Here is a 7,235-nt window from a genome sequence, read left to right on the forward strand (position 1 = left end):
GGACTTGGACACTTCCAGAGAAAGTGTTTCTGCAGCTTATATTGTTGCATGACTTAAAGTTTGTGTTTACATGTGTTGAATTTACAGATTTCCTGTATCAACTTGCAGCATGGAGTTTTCTTGGCTGGTTTCCAGCATTTATTATGGAATTGTGCTGGCATTCCTAATCTTTGAGAGAGCCTGAATTCAGTCTGGCACACAGGGTGTTAATGAAAGCATTCTTGATGTTTGAAGTGTTTTTTGTGTAAAAGAGTTTCTGCTTTAGAATGTGGTTAGAGGCTCCTTGGTGCCCTTGCAAGACCAGCCTCCAAGCCAGGCAACTGGCTGATTTAGAGCCTGTGGAATTAGTGCTGTCCCCATACTCCACCCAGCACCAGGAAACCACAAGAATCAAGCAAACAATAGGATTTGTTTGGTAAAAAAAGATTTTTTCCCAACCCTGCAAGATGTCATTTGTTGTACATCAGGGATTTATGGGGAGGGAGGGGAATTCCACTTCTTTGAGCCCGGTCTCAAGGGAATGTATGAGCATGTCTTTGGTCCTGTGAAGAACTTCTGAACTGCTTCAGGGAAAGCACACACAGCTTAGGGACTGGTCAGGACAGCTCCCAAAAGTGCTGAGGAAGTTGAGTGCAGCTCAAGTGTGACATGACTTCATCTCTTTAGCTTCTGTAGTGAATTTTGCTTGTCCAGTCCATCCTGCCCTGTGGTTAAAGGCTAACCGTTCCCAGCACTGCATGCATGATGCCTTTCCCTGTATACATTTCACAGCCTGCTGGAGGCTGGGTGACCCAGAGCAGCTTGGAGCTTTCTGAAACTTCCAGGATACCTTGGAAAAGTCTTACATTACATGACATTTCCTGAATATTTCCCAAGCATTTTTCTGAAAACATTTTTTCAGATAAAATAGCAATAAGCAGATATTTGTTTTGTGCTAAGAAAAAAAAAAAAAGTTTTTCTAGAAGCAAATGTAGCTTGAAAACACTTGTCCTGTTTCATACAGAATTAAAGGCAAGTGTTATTGGGACAAAATTGAATCAGATTTCTGATGAACTCCTGATAGTTTCATTACCACTCAAACCCCAGGTATAGGAAATTCTCATTGGAACTGAACAACCAAAAAAGATTTAAGCAGCTGAAAGTTTTTGGCTTCAGTTTTATCTTTTTAAAACATAAAATTGCTCTTTCAGTTGCCTAAAATGAATGTGAAGGACATAGGTCACAATTAGCAATAATATCAGTGAGATGGTCTGGAATGAATCAACCTTACTGGAGCCTCTTCCATCTTGAAAAGGTGAAATTGTGAATTTAACACATTTCTCTTTTAAGAAACAGGAACTGCGGTTGCTTTCTGTGGATTCAAGTGGAAGTGAGCAGTCCTGGGATTCTGAGGTAGGTGATTTTAATTTCTAATTGGTGACTCTTCCCTTACAGTCTTTGTGTAAATAATTAAGCTGATAACTCTTTCACTGCCATATCAGACATTTAGCAGAGACTTGCCACATTTAAATGGTGCAAAATCTGAAGATATTGCAACCTTAAGTACTTCAAGATAATGGTAAAACACTGGAAACAAAACTTGCAGAGTTGTAGAGGAAGAGTCATTGGCGAGACATGCTCTTTGCCTTATAAAAAGCTTGAAAATTTAGAGGTACCAATAAAATCTTTGGAAAATGAAAAGAAAGAAATAACAGATTGGCCTAGGAGTTTGATGTGGAACCAGCAGCTCTTGGCTGTGTACAAATTCTTTCAAAGAAACGTTTGGAAAAGTTCTTTGCAGCATTTTTATTGTGTTTTTCTTCATCAGTTTTGTTGCCAAAATGATTTAATGCGGGCTGAATACTCTCTGTGTCTTATTCTCTAAAAGTTCTTTGACACAAGCCTCTCAAAAAAAGGCAACTTTTCTCTGTTAGACAGCTCAGGCTGGCTCTTTGGAGCAGGGGAGCAGCAGCTGTAATGTACAATAATGCAGATGGATTTTGGAATGCCTCAGGCCGAGGCTGTGCATCCTGGAACTCAGGAATCTGTTCATGGCTTTTCCATAGCAATCAGAGACGGTCCTTCCCTGGTTTGCAGTTGTGATTAGTGAGGGTTGCAAGAGAGATCCTGACTTTGGGACATCCCAGGAGCCACAGATTGTAGTAAAACCACTGAAATGTCACTGGTTCAAGTGGTTAGTGATTCATATGGCACCAAACCCAGGAGTAATTGGGAATTTCTGTTGAGCAATGGTGTGTTTTTGTAAGAGTAGAAAAGTTGTATTAGTTGAGCAGATAACTGTCCATCTGGCCTAATATCCCACTTCTGAGTACTTTAAAGCAAGGTGTTAATCTGCCTCTCCCCAATATCATGTTAATTATCCAACACTGTAGCTGTGTTGGGCTTGGAGTAGAGAGGATTTCTTCCTGATCCCAGCTGGTGATCAGCTTATGCCTTGATGATATGGACTGATAGCCCCGATAATTCTTATATAAGCCAGCAGCAGTTTCAAATTTAATCCTTTTCATAATGGAAATTACATTTATGTTTTGCAGGCATCCACCAGGCGAGGTGGAATCTTAAATATTCCAGCAGCCTTTGGAAGTTTGCTGCCTAGTTTGTCTCAGTAGCCTCATTCAACCTCCTGTGAATTTGGTTAAACCACAACTGCACTTAGCCACTCTCATAACAGTAGAAGCCAAATCTTTTCATCCATACGGAATAAAGTCCTATTATGTCTAACAAGATTGACCCCAATCCTCCCTCACAGGACAGGCAGTGCTCCATCTGTACCAATTTCAGGCACTAATATTCCTCTTCACTCTGAAAAGTCTCTGATTTTGAGGATAGTTTGAGAAGCCATGAGGTCATGGTTTTGTTGTTTGCTGGCCCTTTTCAAGGACACCCAAAAGTTGTGGTGGGCTTTTGCTGGTCTACAAAGAGTCCAGGTGTTCTTTGTCGATGCCTCCCACTGCTCTGGAAGAAATATTGGTAGTTAGGATTAGATATTTTGGATTTCAAAGCTAGGATTTCTTTACAGGAGCAAGCTCTTGATCTCTCCTTCTAATTTACTAATGCTCTCACTTCCTTCTGGTTTTTGGATTGCTTCCAGCCTAGTCTGAACAGCAGCTGTGACCCAATGTGTTTCTTCATTAAGCTCATTTTGTAAATCATTTGTGCTGTATCTCCCTGTTCGACTGCTGAAATGACATTTGGATCACAGTTGTCTGTTCTAGATTAATAGGCAGTGTGTCTCTATAGGGAGTTTTTCTGTGATGGCATGTAAATGGACAAACAGAACTTGAATCTGTCTCCCTTTGCTCTTGGCTGAAGCACCTGGGCAGTTCCAAGCCCAGTCAATGCCCTCCTTATCTCCCAGGGAATGTAGGGTTGGACAAGGCCCCATGCCACTGGAATCTAGCACTGCCTTGACTTTGTAAGAGAAAAACAGGTTCAGAATGTGGCTTTGTAGCATTGGCAGCACCCACTTCAGTCTTGCCTTACGTCACCAAGATCAAAAGAGAGCTGCCAGTGACAACCATATCGCTCATGTCATGGCCCTTCACAGGCAGCTTCCAGCTGCCCAAAGGGGATCAAAGATGGAGGAGAGAAATCTGGCTGCCTGCATCCTGGAAATTCATTGCAACTGAGCTGCTGTGGCTGCGGTGTCTGTGAACCAGCCACATGTCCTTAGGGGTTAGTATTCAGGGATTTTTAATTGGTGGAATGAAATGGGAATGTCCATATTGACAGTTACCATGTCTCTCCTGTGGACAGGAGCTTCTTGGGATGTCCTCATGAAATTCCCTGTAACTGCGCAGTAATCCCACTGTACCTCTGTCTATGAACCGTATAGATCTGATGCTGAGTTGGGTGTTTGTTTCTTGCTTGTAAAGAGTTGCAAACAGGCCTGATTTTAATTCCTGGTAATGTTGACAAACTCTGGTGACAGGCATTGGCTCGCTTTCAGACAGAAAACAGGTACCATTTCTCATACCTGGTTTTTATTTTCTATGCTTTGCTTTCCTATGTTGCAAAGTCAACCACAGGAAGCGTGATCCAACCCATAGGTAGCAGGATTCCAGCAGGGCCCAGGCCCATACTGTGTTCTTCTCTATTCCTGGAGCAGCCAGTGTTCAACAGGAACTGGAAATCTGACATGGATTTGTACCATGGAGGAGAGGTATGGAGATGTCTCCAACTCAAAATGGGGCCCACCACTGTTTGTACATGGTTCTTCCCTGCCTTCCTGTCCATCTTTTCAAACAAGACCCACGTGGGAGGCTTTTAATTTTCTGTGTCAGACCTGGAGATGGGATCAAATGTCAGTTGTTTGCCTTTTTCAGCATGTGTTGCATTCATAGACCATGAGAAGTCTGTGTTCCACCAGGGCCACGAGAACCATTGCCAGGTTTGGACTTGATGGACCAATTCTCATTTTCACTGCTATTATCAGAGTGAAAAACAATCCTTTTAGATGCCAGACCTGGCTCTCACTCGGCTTGCTAGTAGGGTTGGCAAACTTTCCATGAATCTCATGTTCTGACTTGATCCCCAGTGCCTCAGTTATTTCTTAGAAAAACATGTTTGAAATTAAACACTGGCCATAGTAGTGTGCATTTGTGTAGCAGGGATCACCCCAAAATCTCCCAGTGGATCTGTTCCTGACTCTGTGTGCAGCATTGAGGCATCATGGGATGATGGAACCCAGCAGGAAACAAGACAGTGCAGTGCTTTGGAAGAGGAAGTAGAAATATTATGGAAAAGCCAGTGGTGAGCTCTCCTTCCCCTCCCTGTATGATAAGTGCAAGATGGTTTTTAGCAATTAAATGTGATGAGAACCAGTGTTATCTCACCCCAGCTCAGCCATCTCCCCCACTCTTCCACAGGGTGTACATCTGGTTTAAGCACTGCTTAAAATCAAAGTCCCTGAGTTTCGTGAACCTCCACAAAGTCCAGTCAACTGGAAGTTCAAGGTTTGTTGGGTGTGTGACCTTTAGAGAATAAAGAAATAAAACATCCTGTTAATAGTAGGTGCTGCTAGTCTGGTCTTTATTTCTTCCTATTCATTTCTCTCGGTTATACAAGAAAAATTATATTTTTATTTTATAAATAGTAAGTTCTTTGTCAGCTTTCAACTATCAAAAATACACTTCTTTCATGCAAATTACTTTTATATTTAGGGTGATGGATGCATCTGTTTATCCTGAGGCTGACACCAGCCTGAGGTAAAACGTGAAAAGGTTTGTAGCAAATTATTCCTTTCTTCTCAGAATGATGCTCATCACTTGAGCACTGCTGCTCTCAGCTGTACCATTTGCAAGGACTGGCAGGATATGAAGTAGTACTGCTTGCTTTATGCGGAAACTTTGCTACTCTGGGGATCAGCTCGAGTAAAGCTGGAAAATGTGATCATTATATTTTCCTAGCTCAGTGCAAACTAGGCCAGCCCAGGTGGCACCATGAGCTGTGCACAGTGCCCAGTAGCCCGCAGTGCCAAACTGTGTGGAGCTGCATCTGGCTGCATAGTGGGAGTGCCAGGAGATGGGGGCAGAGCGAATTCCTGTTCCACTGCTGTGCCCGTGGTCTGTCAAACACACCAGTGCCTTCTGTGTGGGATCAGTGATGGAGCTGGGACAGACCTGTGAGCTGGTGAGGGCCTTTAACAATGCCTGACAAACACACATTGCAGGAGGGAAATGGAGTTTAGGTATAACTAATACAAATACCTTTTCTCTGCTGCATTAGAAATTGAGCACCAAACCAATTCATAATTTGTCATCAAGCCCCAGAGCAATATTTGGAGACTCTTCATGTCCTTTACATAGGAAAAGGTCCCAGCAAAGGTGACACCAGCATCTCTTCTCCTGATACCCCAAATCTTGAGAGCTATTTTATTTAGATTGCAGGTTTGTTATCAAAATTATTGCAAACATGCAAGCTGTCTGCACTCCTGCTTTTCTCAGATATTCTTCCTGTTGATCCTGGAGAAGCAGGAGCTGGGATGGCGCAACAGATACAGACAAAGCTTTGTCTACCCCTCAGGAGTGTGTTCCCAGACCCAGCACCTCCTTATGGTTCTAGGATATTTGCAAAGGTGAAACACTGCTGTCACACATCCTGTATGGTGAACTTGGTGAAGCTTACAGTCTCATCCTCCCTAAAAATGGCTTTCCCTCAGTTTAGATAATATTTCCTCAAGGATTCTCGTTTGAGAAGGCTTTTAGCATAAAGAGAAATGGACAGTCTTTTCTGTGTCATTGCTGGAGCAAATCTAGAGGGAAACTAGATCCTTAGGAAAAGGTTTTGTGGGATGGCGTTCAAACCTGCACAGTCTAATTAGTGGTTTGATTTGTCAAGGTTTTATAATTTCTGCAGAGCCTTTTTAAATCCCATGAACACCATCTTGCTTTCATTCCTCCTAGACTAGATAGGGCTGTTGAAAAGGTCCTGTTGTGCATAAGGATAAAATCACAGAATCACCAGGTTGGAAGAGACCTTCAAGATCGAGTCCAACCCAGTCCTAAATGAGCTGATCTGTTGGAACTTCTGCACTTAACAGGCAATTTCCATTGATTTTGCCACTTCAGGGCAACAGACTATAACAGAATTAGACAAAGTAGACCAGAATTTGACAAAAATATTGCTATTTGTCAGTTTAAGGAACACATTTTCAGATTTTTTGCACCATTGCTACATTTTGCTATTGATAATAAGGCTCTTTCAATTAAAAGTTGTTTAAAAATAGATCTGCTAGATAAAGCAGGAATGTCAAATATCACGTGAGTGAGGGCAGAGTTTGTATCCCGTTTTATTTGCATGTTTTGGTGATGGGCGCACTTAAAATTAAGTGGATTGAAACTGGCTTTGGACCTGTTCCATGCTATTTGACTGCCTGGGCAGCATGGTGTGGGTTAGAATACTTGGGGTTCCACCTTAGGCAAAGCAGAGCTGTGCTGCCTGGACATGAAAACACACCTAGGAGAGACAAGGTTTTAGGTGACTTCATGAAAAATAGACAGATTAGGTCTTCAGGTTGTTTTCTAAATGCCTCTGCACCCTCCCCAGCAATGACACTGGAACATTCCTTTAGCTATTACATGAGGCAGGATCTCCTTTCCAGAGTGTTGGAATGTGCAGTCGATCCAGACATCTGATGGCTGGAAAAAAAGCAGGGGCACTGGGCAATTTTTATTTAAATCACAATGCTCTGGGTCTGTGGCCTCCAAACCATTTGTACTCCTTGCAATGAGCAG

General features: G+C 42.6%; 1 long non-coding RNA gene across 1 annotated transcript; it reads left to right on the plus strand.

Moving 5' to 3' along the window:
• Positions 1-1,327: 1,327 nt before the first annotated feature.
• LOC131557236 (uncharacterized) lies at positions 1,328-4,973 on the plus strand. Its single transcript, XR_009274722.1, has 3 exons — positions 1,328-1,392; positions 4,608-4,752; positions 4,869-4,973. It is a non-coding gene; the product is annotated as an uncharacterized LOC131557236 (long non-coding RNA).
• The last annotated feature ends 2,262 nt before the right edge of the window (positions 4,974-7,235 follow it).

Source organism: Ammospiza caudacuta, chromosome 4, assembly GCF_027887145.1.
Source record: "Ammospiza caudacuta isolate bAmmCau1 chromosome 4, bAmmCau1.pri, whole genome shotgun sequence".
In the NCBI taxonomy this organism is placed as follows: domain Eukaryota; kingdom Metazoa; phylum Chordata; class Aves; order Passeriformes; family Passerellidae; genus Ammospiza; species Ammospiza caudacuta.